The 18,621-nt window shown below is 43.5% G+C and overlaps 1 long non-coding RNA gene across 1 annotated transcript; it reads left to right on the forward strand.

The window, feature by feature from the left end:
* The first annotated feature begins 15,553 nt into the window (after nucleotides 1-15,553).
* Nucleotides 15,554-17,833, forward strand: LOC120728419. Its single transcript, XR_005694717.1, has 2 exons — nucleotides 15,554-15,814; nucleotides 15,959-17,833. It is a non-coding gene; the product is annotated as an uncharacterized LOC120728419 (long non-coding RNA).
* The last annotated feature ends 788 nt before the right edge of the window (nucleotides 17,834-18,621 follow it).

Genomic DNA, 18,621 nt, shown 5'->3' on the forward strand with positions numbered 1-18,621 from the left:
TCCCACACATTCATGACGCCACTGTTTAGATTACCTAGAATGAGGATGTTTACACCACTCAGGCTATGCGACACAACTGCAGTTAAGTGTACAGTCCCACTATAATGTAGCATGTAACAAGCCTTATTTCACTGGCTGTTGCACAGCAACCGTCAGAGCAATTTGTGCAAAACCATAATAGTGGAAGCTTATTCAGTAAAGGGGAAATATTCTGAGACATTTCTTTTCTCTAAAATAAGAACCATGTGCACGTGTTCCTGCTATAATTGAGTAGACAAACCAAATTCACTGAGTTTTTCTTCATCCCAAGCCAAGCTGCTACAGTATTTCACTTCCCAGTAATCCCCTGACAAAGCCATTTGAATAGAATTACAGTAAACACACAGCAGAGTAATGTGAAATCATCTACAGCTTATAAATACCTAAGAAACAAGACAAAAACTATGTTTGGCATTCTTAACCCTGTTTACAGCCCAATACATACATACATGTATTTTCACTGCCTTTATTAGACCTTCAAAGTGTCATTTAATGCTGTGTGAAGAAGGCGGGGTAGGATCCAAAATGCAGGAGACTGACAAAAACAGGAACTCAGGAATACAAACTGACAGAACACACAGTAGAGGGATGAAGGAGATTATGACACTAGAAAGAGATTGATACAGACTATCTATATACAAGAGGGAATCGTGGCAAAGAGGAAACACCTGGGGAACACAGCTGAACATAATCTAACGGCACACAAGTGACTATCAAAATAAAACAGGAAGTGACAAGCACACTGAGGCACACATGAACTTGACAGAAAAAAGCAACTACAAAGACAAAACTGACTAAACACGGGAGATAACATAGAAATGCAGATTAGGCATGGGGGGGAAATAGATGGGCAGGAAAAACTTAATAACTAACAAGATCAAAATGAAAACATAATTTAAGCAAATGTAAAATCCAAACTGAAAACTACAATGACAAAACCCAGGATCATGACACAAGGCTGAAGAAGCCAAAGAGGTAATGCTGGGTGAGAGGGTGTGGAGAGGATGGGGGTATGAATCAGATATGTTAACAGTTAACAGCTGCACGAACATAAGCCGACACTCATTAACAGTCATCACCTCATGATTAAAACCTCATAGAGCTTTGGATAGCTGTCTCTTCAGGAGTCCAATGTTCCACTTTGTTTACCATATTCTTTAACTTTCTCCAAGCACTGGTTTGCGGTTTCATTTATTGTCACCAGTTTTAGCTTTAAACTGACCTCAAATTTTAAACAAACAAAAGTAATAAACTGTTCTAACTGAATCATTTTAGCTTTGTATAAATGTTTGCATTCACTGCTCTCCAACATGGTTTCAAGCATACTGCAGTCACCCTCCTATACTGCGCAGAGTTACAGGCTTGTAGCTATGTGACTTACCTTATTGCACCAGCAGGTGCATTCATTGTGTCACCAGGTATGCACAAACAAAACAGTCCTCTTAAAAGGTAAATTATGTTGCTGTTACATTCACACTTTTATGTGACATGAAGCTACATTGAGACAACCCCCAAAACAGGAACTGGTCAGCGTCACTACTGGTAGCATGAGGTGATACCTGGAACCCACAAAGGTTGCACAGGTAGTCCAGCCCCTCCAGGATGGCACATCAGTATGTTCCATTGCTAAAAGGTTTGGTACGTCTCCCAGCACTGCCTCAAGAGCATGGAGGACATTCTAGGATAGCTGGACAGGCCTGAAGAAGGTCATCAGCAGGATGAGTATCTGCTTCTTTGTGCAAAGAGGAACAGAAATAACAGGGATTTTGTATGACACAGACAGAGCCCTTAAAAATAGCTTCCAGCAGGCCACTGATGTGAGTGTCTCTGACCAAACAATCAGAAACAGATTTTAACGTGGTCTGAGGGACCTGTGCTCACCGCTCCACCGTGGAGCCTTATTGGCATTTGTCATAGGAAACCAGAACTGGCAGTTCCACCACTGTCACCCTGTGATTTTCACAGATGAGAGCGGGTTCACCTTGAGGACATATGACAGATGTAAAAGGATCTGGAGAAGCTGTGGAGAACATGCTGCCTTTAACATTATCGTTCTGGGTAAATGATGGCCACCAGGTTGCACCTCAGACTGTCCAGGAGCTGGTCCAGGTCTGGGAAGAGATCCAGTTCATATCAATATAGATATCCAATAAGATCTGATGTCTTTTCAAAGCGTTTCTTAAGCTAAGATGTAAGCATCGCTGCTGCTGATGTTGAGCCCACATGTGAATGAGTGTTAAGTTTGAAAACCTGACATTTAAGGAAGGAAATCAGATTTTTTTTTTGTTTGCTTGTTTTGTTTTTGATTTGTTGTTGTTGATGTTGTTGTTTTATCATATGCACTCTAGAGTCCTGTGACAAATTGAGGGATTATGTCTTTAAGCCACTTGGGTAGCACAGGTAGTGAACGCAGTGACTAAATGGGGCCATAAGAAGGGATCGAGTGAAGAACAACATTTTCTTAAGACACTAGTTTACTGTTTTGTTTTAAATAAGACACCTCGATCAATCATATTTTTCTATAGGTCAAGGCATCAGTTGCTTGTTTAAGAGTCATTTATGCTTGCAGCTGATACTTCTTCATACTAACCTACGGCATCATGTACTTTGATTTATAACAGCTGTTAAAGACAGTTAGCAAAGTCATTCACCTTGATTTTAACATGACTACAGTAAATTAATAGATTAGGGCTTTAAAATGTCTAACCTTTTATGTTAAGGGGGTTGGAGGATTGGGGGGGGATATAAAATTAATGTCTCACCAGATGGCTTTGCTGGTGGAAATTATTGCACTGCTGCTGATAACGTCTTCCCTCTGAAGCAGATAACAGCTGTAATTGAGTTGATGCTGACATTTTATTTACGAGGTAAATGAACTCTTGAGCACTTTGTGTGAGCTACAACACGTTGGCTAGCTTATTATGATCGGGTCACTTTAGCCAGTGAAGGTAATTAACATTGAAATGACAACCGCAGTGATGATCCCTGTAACAGAAAATTAAAGCCGAACCGACTGTTAAATCAGAGCCATTCTGTGTGACAGCAGTTTAGGTTGTACTGTCCTGCATGTGAATCTCCATCGATCTCACTAAGGCAACTAGAAGTCATAGATATCTACCACACCACATAGCTGATATCTTGAAAGAGCTTTTAATGTTCCTGCGCTTGGACTTGTTGACCTCTTTGAAAATGTGCGCCATATGCTGAGCATGTGCAATGACCCTGAACACTTATTTACTGAACACTTCCTAGCTGAGCTGATGGAAATCTAATCAGGTATGACGGTGAGAGACTTTTCATGTCCTCACACGTGTTTCTGATAGCATCTTGTTGTGACACTGACTGTACTTAAGAAAACCACAATCTATATAAAGTGTAAAGAAAGCTATTGTATCCTGAAATAATGACACAGCTGTGATAAGAAAAGAAATTCATCAAACGCAAAGTTCTGAGTTTTTGTAAGCCAGTGGCTCATAGGCTAAAAACTGTTTAAGACTAGGGCAGCAGGTGCCTGAAGACTAACTGGAATTGAGTTGTCAGTTGCGTGTACCCAGAGAGACAATGAAAGAGTGTTAACTGCTGCCTTTTTTGTGTGTGTCTCTGTGTGATATGTGTCCCCTTAATGCAATCTTCCTGCACTCCCTAGAACTATAATTAAATTTGGCTTTTCGTTTAATGGAAGTCTGTGAAGTGTGGAGAAACTGTGATAGCCCAGAATATCCAATCTTCACATACAGCTATATGTTGGAAATGTCAGCTGCTGGGCTGTATGTGTGTATCAGTGTATGCAGGCAGGTATGGCAGTGTATAGGATGACATTAAGCCAAACAAGGATGGAGTTTCTTCACTTACAATTACAACAACCTAAACTCTATTTAGGCATCTGTATTATTATTATTATTCCAGATGAATCAACATTTGTCTGACTTATTCTTATTGATGAATAAAGGAATCTCTATACGTCTGTTATTCTTTCATCTGTCTCAAAGACAGTTGATCCAAACTTGGTAGGTGTAATCCTGGCATTAAAAGGAACTCTTCTTTTTTTTTTAATGGTCAGCAAATTTTGACAATGATGTAGTGGTTAACACATTCAATTAAATTTTATTTCTATAGCACCTGTGGGATTATAATATTATTTTATGCCATGTTAGACCCCTAATTAAAGATTGTGAATTATTATGTAGTTTTAGTTTGCATTATTCTCCTGAATTAGAAGAAGGTGATAACTATTGCATTTGTTAAACTGATTTGCATTACATTAGACTGCTGATTTATTGTGAATGAATGATATTGTTTTATGATGCATTATACTGCTGAGTTATAAGAAATACTGTTCGCAGAAAGTCATCACCTTATTTGTCTGATTAGAAGAGAACAGAACATACTGGAGTTTTCTGCCCCATCTCAGCAGGAGCAGATAAACAGGGAGCCAAGGTCGTAGTTTAGGCGCTGTGTGAGAGAAAGAATGTGAATGTTTAGGCTTTTATGATTAGGTGGGGGCCACTAGAGACTATAAGAGTTTGATCAATGCTCCACCATTTTGAGATCTGATGCTGTCTGCGTACGGTGTCCATCTCCCACGCGTGTGATCATTAAAATCATCGTTTGACTCAACCCGGCCGGACCAGTGTTGTTATTTTGGTTTTTCCTCTTGTATCCATCCCCAATATTTGAATCCGTAACAGTTTGGGGGCTCGTCCTGTGGTATTGGGGTGGAAGTTGGAGGTTTGGACGGTCCGAGGTTGTTGAACGGACAGGCACAAGCCAGTGGTCTGACGTGAGTGGGCATAAGCCGGCTTATACAAAGGTAAGGCACTACCTGTTGAATCTATTTCCAAAGCGTGCCAAATTGGACATGATAAAATTAAAGTCTACTCACTGAAATTACTGGTAGATGTCTGTTTTGATTTTGATGAAAAAAATCTCATGAGAACTGAAGCTGAAGTAATGATAATGAAACGTTGAAAGTGACAGTACTGAGTATTTAAAGCAGTTGGCTGTTGATTGAAGTTAAAGCAGTTGGACTGCTGATTGAAGTTAAAGCAGTTGGACTGCTGAGTGAATTTAGTTTGATAGGGAATTGGTCATTTTGTGGGTTAGAGTCCCCATTGGTCAGACAGGTTGGACCTGGGTCAGTCATACACTTGTTTTGGGGTGTTGACTGTTGTTTCAAAATATTATAAATTATTATAGAACGGCAGTTGGACTGCTAAGAAGCGCATAGCCCGGAGGTTACGCTCCCTCCTGGCCGCGGACGCGCGACCTTGACCTGTCGGCGAACAGGGTTAGTTCAGTTTGGCTTGACTGTGGGGTACAGGGCATCCTGGAATAAGCTAGGAGTTAGAGTCTCCTTACCGTTTGAAACGGTATCTGCGCTTTTTTGGGCAGCAAAGGTTGGACCTTGGGTGTTGGACACTTTTAAATTAAGTTAGGGACTTTAGAGATGAGGCCAGAAACTGTTGGACAGATACTGGTTAATTGATCACAAAAAAGTTGGACTTTTTCGGTTGGACCATTAACTTAAATTTGTCAAAATTGTGTAGGCGCTAAAGCTGTCAGGCCTGAGAGTGATTGTAAATATAAGACGTCTTTGTAATATAAAATAATAGAGTTGTGTGTGAGACGAGGCTGTGTGTGACGTCAGCGCGCTGCAGCGCTGCGAGCTATTTTTAGACAGTGTGTGAACATGCAAATGAGGTGGCTGCTGTGAAGCGCTCAGAGGACTTTTGCTTCCTGTTTAGCGTGTTTTTGAGTTTTATAATTATGATTTGCAAACAATGATACATGTAATTAAAACGCTGATTTTGCTGATTATAATATTACAAATAAGGTTTTGAATGACTAGGGTGAATGTTTGATGTTTGGCTGGGTTTTGATATAGAAGAGACAAATCGTGCATGATTTAGACCGGCACTTCAGTCGGCAGGGTAAGATTGAGTGATAAATACAGCTGTGATTTGTTTCAGTTTTATGGTGTGAAGCAGGATTTATATGATTTTTAAGTGACTCTTGGTTCAGCTCAATAATATAGGCAGTTACATTTGATTTACTTTTAGTTTTATCATAATATAGGGTGTGATCAAGCACGAATTTTAGCACTAGAGGTGGTGTAGTAATTTCATTCTACTTAGATAAAAGGCATGCTTATTTTGGGGTCGTGCCAAATTAAAATTTTACATATAGGGGATCTTCTTTACATGAATTGCAGTGGTCACAGTGAATACGAATAAATGACTAAATACCGTGAATTTTCTTGTCAGAAAAGAAATAGTAAGTGAATGTTTTAGTGTGTTAATACAGGTGGATTTCTCTCAACCTGGAAACCTGAGTACAGCGGCAAAAGCATAAACAGAATTGGGACGACAGACAGGCCAAGCTTTGGCTCAAAAGTTTACAGCTTGGCCTCACTTTGTCCCCACCCTGAAAAGAAGCTTAAAGGACATCTTCTCCTCCAGTTATCGGTTACCATCACTGGAAATTTTCAGGCAAGTTTTTGACTGAATTGTTATTGGCACCATGTGTCCCTGAGATCTCACAAGCAAGCTCTGACTCCTGGCTGAAGACATGGAATGCTGTTATTTAAGGTGGGAAATCAAAATTTGGGAAACAAAATAAAAACACACACATAACCAGAGAAATGTATGAGAAAGGCACGTGTTAGAGAAATGCCTCATTTGAGAAAAAAGTTAAATTAACCCACCTACAAACGCACACACACGCAATGAAGAAACAGCTTACATTCATGAACACGTGAAGATTTTCCAGCAAGGTTAAAGCAGCGAAACTTAACATACACCTGTTGTTAAATGATAAAGTTTATCCACTACTAACAAATAAACTCTCTGAGTTGCAGGACAGCAACTTAACTTCAAAAAAAAAAGACACTGGTCTGACCAACCAGTGATGACATGACAAATTTAGTGGTTAAAAGAGTCAAATTGTGACATGTTTTCTGCTGATTGATTAATACAAGTGATTACTGAATGAAAGAAAATTCCATTTTTGGGCTTTTAAACATGATCTTAAGAATTTTAACATGTACCTGTGTTGTCCTGTCAACTTGGTGGGTTATGAGTTGATTATATGGTGAGAAAAAACAAAAAAAGGGGGAGAGGAGGCTGACACAGGGCCTGGTCCCGTTGTTTCTCCCCTCTCTGAATAACACAGCCAACACAACATCATTTTCCCGTTCATCCGTTTTTGTTTTGTTTTTGTTTTGTTTTTTGTCTTTATGCTTGATTACAGGCTGCTTTGTCAGCCCGGAAAGCCGAGGCTGACCTGGACTCCTGCTCTCCCCTCTACCATCTTTGCTCACTCCTCTACCATCTTTGATGTGACCCTGACCAAATGCTACAGCAGCTGAACCCACAACAACAACCTGCAAATGTCAACAGTGCTGCAGGAAAACGATCTCATGCAGCGGAGATGGAGAGCGTTAAATCCAAGGCCCGTTTCACTACACGGGGGAGATTTCCAGACAGCTTCAGCTGACAGAGCTGTGACGAGACGCCCATTAAGCCCGGATGAAAAGTGAGGCCGAGCAAAAGAATGCTGACCTTAAGAACTCTGCATTAAAACTGTGCAGGACAGTGACGGACCAACATGGATGATCGGGCAGCAAAAAGGGCGTGCCAGAGACAGGAGGAGTAACTGAGGTCAGGAGGCACCTCAGAATGGACAAAAGCACAAGAAGAAAATAAGCTGAAGGCACAGGTGTCGGGGCTCGGCCAGGAGCTGACCTCTGAGAAGAGCCGAACAGCAGAGCTGCAGAAGGCCGTGGAGCAAAGCAAGGAAAACATCAATGGACTTCAATCTGACTTGTACGGAAAAGACTCTGAGGTTTCTGCCCTCAGTAAGAGCTCAAGGCATCAGAGCAGAAACTGAGCATGGCTCAGGAGGAGCTGGCTGCTAATCGAAACCATCAGTCAGGCTTAGAGTCCCAGATACAGGACTTGAAATCAGGCCGGAGCTTGCTAGAGCAGGAGGTCGCCAAACCTGACCAGAAGCTCCAACAGCAGGAGCAAACCCTGAAGGAGCTACAGAAGCAAAAGGGTCAAGTTAAGGAGGGGCGGAACAAGGAGAAGATGCAGGACACTGGAGAAAAGGACTGCCTCAATTGGGGCCAGAACCAGTATGGACAGAACTTTGAGCAGCAGCACCAATGGACGCAAACGGACTGAAAAGGAGGAGGGCAGGACCCCAGGGCACGCTTCAGGCCGTGGTTTACCCAGAACACCAGAACAGGAAAGTGATGTACACGAACACACACGAACACACACATCTACATACACTGACTCAGAATGAAGAGAAACACACACATGAACACATATGCACTCGTTGATTCAGTGAGAAATGACACACACACACACGCGCTGAGTCAATTCACTGAGAAATGACACACACACACACACACACAAATCGAAATGCTGATTCAATTTACTGAGAAGTGATCCACACACACACACATGCACACGCTTGTGCAATGAAGAGTGATGCACACACACGCTGATGCAATGAAGAATGCTTTACTAACAAATGCTGCACACAAACATCCAAATACAGAATCTGTTACAACAACAAGAAGCCATTGATTGTTTATTGGTTAAATGCAGTTCATGTCACCCAGAGGGCACTTGTGTAGATTTGGGTGACAAGGTCTAAGGCAGTTTGGTTATGAAAACAATGTCTGTGCGTGATGTCTGTTTATGGCTCAAGGCCTCGACTGAATTGTTTACTGTGTTTCACATAGCCTGATAAGGAGCAGTGGTACAGAGTAAAAATGATGAATTAACGGTGTGAGCCTTATTTCGGAGCGCCACATTGTTGTGAGTGAGATTTAATTGAAGGAGGAACACACTGGGGAGAAAAAAGGGGCCAGCCCTTGGATTTACGTAAGCATCTCGCGTGTATTTGACACAATTGCCTCAGGCTGTACGAAATTCTGGTTTCCAGTGTGAGAGAAAAAGCCATGCAGTTATTAGAGCTAGGTTAATTGATGATTCTAAATTATCCATGAATGTAAGAGTAAATGGCTGTTTGTTTCTATCTGATAGACTGGTGAGCTGTCCGGGGTGTACCCTGCCTGATAACCTATCACTTCAGGGTTATTTCCCAGCCCTGCTGTAACCAGGATAAAGATAGGAGGATGGTAGCTGTTGTAGACCCCTTCAATTTTTATGGTAACCATGATCTAGACTTTGTTGAACCGCATGCAATATGAAGACAACATGTAGTATTTAAGTGACCAAGTAGTATTTGGATAAAAGTTACTGAATAGTGTTGAAATAAACTGACAGAACTGAAGGATTAAAATATTCCAGGAGCTCAACTTACTCCATCTGAACATGTTTCAATCGTGTTTTATGAACACAAAATGCACAGGTTTACTGAATATGAAAAAGTTGTGTTGATTTAACTCAGTTGTTTAAGTTTCTGCCAAAGCAAAACATTTGTGTGCAACCAGTGTCCACTATTGAATTAAGTAAATCCAACATGTGTTTTTTTTCAGTGCAAAAAGGAGTTACGGTACCTGTATTCCTACACAATATTGTCCCGGGAGGGAGAAAAACTTTCTGGTAAAGTTTTGGTTGATTTTTGGGTTTTGCTTAACACTAGCTTTATTTTATTAGTGAGGTTTGGATTGTTTTCTTTCTCTAAGAGAGAGAAAGATGGTTTTATGCTTGGACATGTTTGCAATGGGCCCCAGTATTTATTATTATATGAGTATTTTATTGGTTACGTTTGTTTTTGCTTTTGTTACAGTGCACTGAAATAAGAACATCTGAGAGGTGTGATCCACCGGTGGTGATATTTTGGTATGTTGTGAGTTCCTGATTTAACAAATCAGCTCTTTAATCCAGGCCTGAGAGATTGAACTTTAAAGCGCTATAAAAAATTTCTTACTGGAAACAGTCGCAAAGTATTTTTCTCCATGATTATAATGGGCTTGGGAGAAATTCACTTATATGGGACATTGATCACATGAGAAGTCCTGAGCCTAAAAGGATTGCAGCGAGTCAATCCAGTCCAAAAAACAAGGAACTGTTTTCCTTTAAAATGATGACGTCATCTTGCTGGTGAGGGAGGCTCGAATAGGTTGCGCATGAGACTCCATTATCAGCAATATCTGGTATGAATGTGTGTGGATGTATGCATGTGACTGGACTGTGATGGACTGATGACTAAACGTTTTAACTGACTTGATACTGAGACAAAAACGGTACCGACTTTAGGATTAGTAAATGTCCACAAACAATTCACCCAGCCTGTAAAAGAAGGGTGGATGTTTTGTCTTGCTTTGTTTTGTTTTTGCAAGAACAGAAGGATGACAGAGACTAAAGGGGGAGGCTGTAGCTTCACATGAGTGTGAACTGCAGACTTAACCCTTTGGTTGCTAATTTTGAGTTACTGATGTTTGCATTAAGAAAATTGTGTTTTAGTAGCTGTGTATCGACTAATGTATCACATTATATTGTTGGGAATGTTAAATGCTAAAGTGAAGAAAAGGTTTGATTTCACTCATGACTGAACATGTTATTATTAACCATAGCAGGCCACTGTAAAGAGTCAATTAACTTTTATAGGGGAGAAAAAAAAAAGCCAAAAAACTCTAGTAATATCTATGGATAACAGGGAAATGGTAGGCTTGTCACATTCAAAATGGAGATATGTAATAATAAACACTGGTCCCCGTCATTTAGGTGCTTTCTTGAAATAGTCAGCAATTTAAAAGTAGGATAGAACCGACAGGGGCATGTGCTGAGAGGTGGTGCTGCACAAGAACAAGAGCAAAATAAAGAGAAATTATTGTGTTTAGCTTTGATAAATTCAAATTAAAATGTACCATTACACTCAGAGGATCAATATGAAATTCGATATATGCTAATTTTGTATGAAGTACATGACTGATAACTGTTCAGTCCTGAGCTTTTGTTTTTACAGCACCCACTTGACCACACCAACAGTTTCTCGCCACCAACAGGGGGTACTTGCAAAGAATAGGGAGGAATATCATCAAAACTGGGAAAGGTAAGCCCCGAAGGGGGTGATAACACCATAACTTTCACTTATGGTCAAATTCTCAAAATTTGACCCCAAACTTGAAAATTCTTCAAACATTTAGAGACAGAGTGGATAAACATAATGTCGCAAACCACATAAGGATGGAGCATTTGAATCGATAAGATGGTGAATTAACACGCAGTAAAATGTTGATCATGTTGATTATGTTTATTCCAGTGTGCAGAGCAAGGTTATTATTATTAACGAAAACAAATGAAATAACGAAAACTAGAAGTGAAAAAACATTTTCGTTAACGGAAATATAATAAAAACAAAAAAAGGAAAACTAACTAAAACTCTAATGAGTGTTCACAAAACTAACTAAAATTAACTGAATTTATAGCAAAAATGTGTTTAGTTTTTGTTGATGTGTGCGTGTCATACAATAGTCAAGGGTGAAAATGAAGTTTAGTTTCCAGATTTTTGCTTGCTGTCTCATTATGCCAGCAGGTGGCAGTACGTTAGTCGAGTCGTCTGTGTTACTGCTCCGTCCACGCGCAGAATCATGTCAGGAAAAGTCGGGAGAAAGCGCCAGAGTCCAATTTGGGATTACTTTGAATATGACTGTGTTTTGGATAAAGCAAGTGTCTTGTAGTGGAAAGAGACAAATTATGAGGGACATTTATAAAAGGCTCCTCCTTGAATCGCTACCTTATTGTGGTGGAGGGGTTTGTGTGTCCCAGGGATCCCAGGGGTTATGTTGTCTGGGGGCTTTTGCCCCCTGTTAGGGTCTCCCATGGCAAATTGGTCCTGGGTGAGGGACCAGACAAAGAGCGATTCAGAAGACCCTTATGAAAAGAATATCGAGGGAACAGTTTACCCTGCCCGGGATAGGGTTACCGGGGCCCCGCCCTGGAGCCAGGCCCGGGGAGGGTGCCTGAGGGCGAGCGTCTGGTGGCCGGGCCTTAGTCCATGGGGCCCGGCCGGGCACAGCCCGAAGAGGAGACATGGGCCCATCCTCCCGCAGGCCCACCACCCGCAGGAGGCGCCATAGGGGTCGGGTGCATTGTGTGTCGGGTGGCGGCCAGGAGCGGAGGCCCTGGCGGACTGACCCCCGGCTGCCAAGACTGGCAATAGGGACATGGAATGTCACCTCTCTGGTGGGGAAGGAGCCTGAGTTAGTGCGTCAGGTTGAGAGGTACCGGCTAGATATAGTCGGGCTCACCTCTACGCATGGCTTGGGCTCTGGAACCAGTCTCCTGGAGAGGGGCTGGACTCTGTCTCAGTCTGGAGTTGCCCCTGGTGAGAGGCGGCGGGCTGGGGTGGGTATTCTAATATCCCCTCGGCTTGCTGCCGGTACGTTGGGGTTTTTCCCGGTGGATGAGAGGGTTTGTTCCCTGCGCCTTAGGGTCGGGGAACGGGTCCTGACTGTCATCTGCGCTTATGCGCCGAGTGGCAGTTCGGAGTACCCAGCCTTCTTAGAGTCCCTGGGGGGGGGGGGTGCTGGAAGGTGCTCCACCTGGAGACTCTGTTGTCCTGCTGGGAGACTTCAATGCTCACGTGGGTAACGACAGCGAGACCTGGAGGGGCGTGATTGGGAGGAACGGCCTCCCTAATCTGAACCCGAGCGGTGCTTTGTTATTGGACTTCTGTGCTAATCACAGTTTGGCCATAACGAACACCCTGTTCGAACATAAGAGTGTCCATAAGTGCACGTGGCACCAGGACGCTCTAGGCCGTAGGTTGATGATCGATTTTGTAATCGTATCACCAGACCTGCGACCATATGTTCTGGACACTCGGGTAAAGAGAGGGGCTGAGCTGTCAACTGATCACCACCTGGTGGTGAGTTGGATCAGGTGGCGGGGGAGGACGCTGGACAGACCTGGTGCACCTAAACGCGTAGTGAGGGTGTGCTGGGAACGTCTAGCAGAGGCCCCAGTCCGCGAGATCTTCAACGCACACCTCCGGCAGAGCTTCAACAGCATTCCGAGGGAGACTGGGGACATTGAGTCCGAATGGACCATGTTCAGCGTCTCCATTGCCGAAGCTGCTGCATTGAGCTGCGGCCGCAGGGTGGTTGGTGCCTGCCGTGGTGGTAATCCCCGAACCAAATGGTGGACACCAGAGGTGAAGGGAGCCACCAGGCTGAAGAAGGAGTCCTATCGGGCTTGGTTAGCCTGTGGGACTCCGGAGGCAGCCGACAGGTATCGACAGGCGAAGCGGAATGCGGCTCGGGCAGTGGCTGAAGCAAAAACTCGGGTGTGGGAGGAGTTCGGAGAGGCCATGGAAAAAGACTTTCAGACTGCCTCGAAGAGATTCTGGCAAACCATCAGGCGTCTCGGGAGGGGAAAGCGGTGCTCTACCTGCACTGTGTATAGTGCTGGCGGAGCGCTGCTGACGTCGACTGAGAAAATTGTCAGGCGGTGGAAGGAATACTTCGAGGACCTCCTTAATCCCACTGACACGTCTTCCGAGGAGGAAGCAGAGTCTGGGGATGAGGGGAATGACCCGCCAATTTCCGGGGGTGAGGTCACTGAGGCAGTTAAACAACTCCTTGGTGGCAGAGCCCCTGGTGTTGATGAGGTCCGCCCCGAGTTCCTGAAGGCTCTGGATGTTGTAGGGCTGTCCTGGTTGACACGCCTCTGCAATGTTGCGTGGAGATCAGGGGCAGTACCTGTGGACTGGCAGACCGGGGTGGTGGTCCCCATCTTTAAGAAGGGGGACCGGAGGGTGTGTTCCAACTACAGGGGGATCACACTCCTCAGCCTCCCTGGGAAAGTCTATGCCAGGGTGCTGGAAAGGAGAGTTCATCCGCTAGTCGAACCTCGGATACAGGAGGAACAATGCGGTTTTCGTCCTGGTCGCGGAACACTGGACCAGCTCTTTATCCTCTCGAGGATACTTGAGGGTGCATGGGAGTTTGCCCAACCAGTCTACATGTGTTTTGTGGACTTGGAGAAGGCATTCGACCGTGTCCCTCGGGGTGTCCTGTGGGAGGTGTTGCGGGAGTATGGGGTGTCTGGCCCATTGCTATGGGCCATTCGATCCCTATACAACCGTTGTAAGAGCTTGGTTCGCATTGCCGGCAATAAGTCGGACTCGTTCCCGGTGGGTAATGGGCTCCGCCAGGGCTGCCCTTGGTCTCCAGGTTCTGTTCATAATTTTTATGGACAGGATTTCTAGGCGCAGCCAAGTGGCGGAGGGCTTTCGCTTTGGTGGCCTCAGAATCTCATCTCTGATTTTTGCGGATGATGTGGTTCTGTTGGCTTCATTGGGTGAGGGCCTCCAGCTCGCACTGGAACGGTTCGCAGCCGAGTGTGAAGCAGCGGGAATGAGGATCAGCACCTCCAAATCTGAGGCCATGGTTCTCAGCCGGAAAAGGGTGGAGTGCCCACTCTGGGTCGGGGATGAGTTCCTGCCCCAAGTGGAGGAGTTCAAGTATCTCGGGGTCTTGTTCGCGAGTGATGGGAGAAGGGAGCCGGAGATCGACAGACAGATTGGGGCTGCAGCTGCAGTAATGCGGACGCTGCACCGGTCCATCGTGGTGAAGAGGGAGCTGAGTATAAAAGCGAAGCTCTCAATTTACCGGTCGATCTACGTCCCTACCCTCACCTATGGCCACGAGCTGTGGGTAGTGACCGAAAGAACGAGATCGCGAATACAAGCGGCAGAAATGAGCTTCCTCCGAAGGGTGGCTGGCCTCTCCCTTAGAGATAGGGTGAGAAGTTCAGCCATCCGGGAGGGGCTCAGAGTAGAGCAGCTGCTGCTCCGCATCAAAAGGAGCCAGCTGAGGTGGTTCGGGCATCTGACAAGGATGCCCCCTGGGCGCCTCCTGGGTGAGGTGTTCCGGACATGTCCCACCGGGAGGAGGCCCCGGGGCAGACCCAGGACACGCTGGAGAGATTATATCTCTCGGCTGGCCTGGGAACGCCTTGGTGTTCCCCCGGATAAGCTGGAGGAGGTGGCTGGGGAGAGGGAGGTCTGGGCCTCTTTGCTTAGGCTGCTGCCCCCGCGACCTGGCCTCGGATAAAGCGGATGAAGATGGATGGATGGATTTATAAAAGGAAAAAATCCCACAAACCTTAAAGTTCACTTGAAAAGCTCACACAAGAAGGCTAACCTAGCTTACCTTGAGAAGGTAAGGGAGCACACTCAACCCTCATCCCCAGAAAACAGAAGCTAACCCCAGGCAAGGCAGCGTGATGCATCCCGAGACAACAGGACGGGGACATCTACTTAACTGTGTGAGTCAATTGCCTTCAAAAAGATTATCAATTCACTTGAACCAAAATTACGAACACCTGGTGCTGCAAGAGTTAATAGTCTCAATACCCAAGGATAAGCAGAAGAGCATGACTGATATGATGAAACTGGGATTTTGTTACACTTAATTATTGCAAACACAACTAAAACTATAACTGAAACTAATCAAAACTAAACTGAAACTAAGGATTTTCAAAAAAAAAATAGAAACTAAACTAAACTAGCAAACAATTGGTATTGACATAAACTTGAAAATCTGAAGTCGAAACTAAATAAAAATAAAAACTAATGAAAATTGCAAAACTATTAAAACCCTGGTCCAGACTAAGATGGCGTTGGACATCTTCAGGGCAGAAAAGTGTTGGTGTGACCAAGGTGTGGTTTGGTTTGTTGTATGTATATTTCAAGATGATTTGGCTCTGGATGAACCAGTTACCAGGGCATGGAAGGAGGACGGACTCATTAAATGAGGAGAAGGAATTTTCTGGGATTGGAGATCCTCTGGGTGAGTGGTTGACTAAAAGCATGCATAAAATAAAAGCTATTTTTTGTTATTGATTGTAATAGATTGATAATTGGCCACATTTAGAGCTGTATTGACTTGTTGTAGGACGTAGCCTACTTCATGTTTAAGCACTCTAATTAACAGATTGAAAATAGTGACATTAAAGGAAGAGTATGCAGCACCTCCCTGTCAGATGCCAGTCACGGTGGGGCTCAGTGATGAATCAGGTGAGCTGCATTCATGGCTGAATCAAAACTAAGTTTCCCCTGCTGTGGTCAGTGAGGGAAAAACAGGGGGAAATAAAATTTAAAAGAGGCATTTATAAACGTTTATGTGTCAAGTTTATAAACGGGATAAAAGGGGGTGTTTTACTGTTATTTCAGCATCGGCATTATCGTTACATCAGAATCATATAACAAGCATTGCATTAAACATTTCTTGAAGCTATTGACATTACATTAACATTTGTATTACAGTGATTGTTATAACCTCAGGTTAATCTTCTATTTACAGGAGTCAGGATAATCATATGATCTTTCATTGCAGGTGTAACCATGATCATTTTTTATACATATTGCAGTTGGTTCCTCATTATAGAGTTGTGCTCAAGTTAATAAGGGTTAAAAGCTACAGTCAACGCGATGTTTGGCTGATCGATGGACTGGAGTGACTTCGAGCATAGAAGGCCGCACGCGCTTACATAACACTGATATCATGTTTTTCTTGGTGATCTTTTATTCAGTTATATCTTTTGCTAAGTTTTAAGTAGTGGCAGTGAATTAAACAACATTCATTTAATATTACATACCTGATTCAGAGAATTACACACAGATCAACTTAACAATCTGCAAAACCTTGTAGCTGCAATGTTGTGTCTCCATAAGGGACAGTTGGCTCCAGGAGATAAGTGGGAGTCAGTGCCTGTCCTCGAGAAGGAGAGAATATTCCTTTGCTGTGTCAAAAGTAGTGAACAAGTTCATATTCAAGTGAAGTTCATATTAATACAGGTTTTGTTTCTTGGCAATTCTGCAGACGCAGGCTCTGGGCGGAGCCAGGAGTTGAACAGATCTAACATGACAATTAAATTGGTTTCATTCCCTGGCACAGGATGACAGGGCTGGAGTAACGACACTGGATAGGAGAAGGTCTCATACCTTCTAAGATATGAGGTCACTAACCTTTTCTTTAAATTTTCTAGCTCCGTTGATTTGACACATGGGAATGTGTCAAAAAAGGGGGGGAAGTTGAGTTTTAACATCAAACAAGGGTTATATGAACATTTTTATGACTTCATTTGTGTTTTAATAACTTAGGTATGGTAAAGCTTAAGCTAATAGTGGTTTCCGGACTTTTTTAGAGAACCAGTGAGAAGCATAAATCATTATTTCCATGTTTAAGCGTTAATCATTGAAATGAACTGAATAGCGTTTAGAAGATAAAATGCCTGTGTTCACGAGAAGCTGAGTACCACACTGGAGAGGAAGCCGTGGGACGGTAGGCGGAAGGAAACACATGATTTTTGTGAAAACGGGGGGCAAATGTTAGGATTAAAAATGGCTAATTTGTTTTTGATGTCTTTTGTTAAAATGAGTGGTTTTAATAATTTTCAGACACACCTTGCAAATGTGCTTATAATGAGTTGGCACTCGGTCTTTTGAAGGTCATAAGCTTCGTTCGGCGTGATGGTCCGGACTGATATATTGCAGGTATTGACTTTGAGTGCAGAGGGCTAAATGCAGACACGCTTACACACACATAGGATATGATTAGAATAAGTCCCTGGGACATTCTGAATATTCTAAACCAATTCTGAATCACCAGAAGATCAGTAGATAACAACATTAGATTATTAGGCTAGGAGGAGAGGTGTTTTGGTTTTCTGTCTCTTACAGAGAAAGGAACAGACACCAGACGAGGTCACAGATATACGAGGATCCTTCGCAGCAGAGACAGACACAGTGACTGCCGAGACACCAACTGGGTTCAAGTGTCATGGCGTTTGGGCTCCGATTAGTCACCTCAAAAGGATGGATCCCATAAACACAGCAATAACCATGAAGGGGTTGGCGGAAATCCAGGAACACCAGACCAACGAGGTTCGAGAGGCTCTTGGGCAAAAGGGGGACACGTTCCTGTTCCTTTTTCTGGGGGATACACAGGACACACAGGACCCGAGGATACACAGATCGTTGTTTGAAATCGGGGCAGAATAATCCCCTGATCTGTGCAACGACTGAAGGGTTGTCTAACCCCTGAGGTTGAAGAAGGAAGAGCAGAGGATCACCCGACTGGAAGACACTGGCGGCTGCAGCAATAAAATAAAGGCTAAAAGCTCCTCAGACAGAGGTTCTAGTCTGAGTACGTCTGAAGGGTATAAGGTAGCACCAAAATAAAGCTGTGGGAGAACTGGGGAGTGTCATCTGTACCTGCTATTGTTGTAATAATAGTTTTTCTTGCATCTGAACTGCGCAAACTCAGAGGTCATCTCACATATGGTTCACCCAACAGGGGGACAAAGGACCTCAGGAGTGAGAAGAAATGAACCCGGCCACACTGGATTGCAGGGTGTAGGTGAGCTCTTTATTCTAAAGAGCTCAACAGGGGGAGTGTGGGATTATAATATTATTTTATGCCATGTTAGACCCCTAATTAAAGATTGTGAATTATTATGTAGTTTTAGTTTGCATTATTCTCCTGAATTAGAAGAAGGTGATAACTATTGCATTTGTTAAACTGATTTGCATTACATTAGACTGCTGATTTATTGTGAATGAATGATATTGTTTTATGATGCATTATACTGCTGA

The sequence above is a fragment of the Simochromis diagramma genome, unplaced genomic scaffold (genome assembly GCF_900408965.1).
Source record: "Simochromis diagramma unplaced genomic scaffold, fSimDia1.1 OVJJ01000208.1, whole genome shotgun sequence".
NCBI classification, from domain to species: Eukaryota; Metazoa; Chordata; class Actinopteri; order Cichliformes; family Cichlidae; genus Simochromis; species Simochromis diagramma.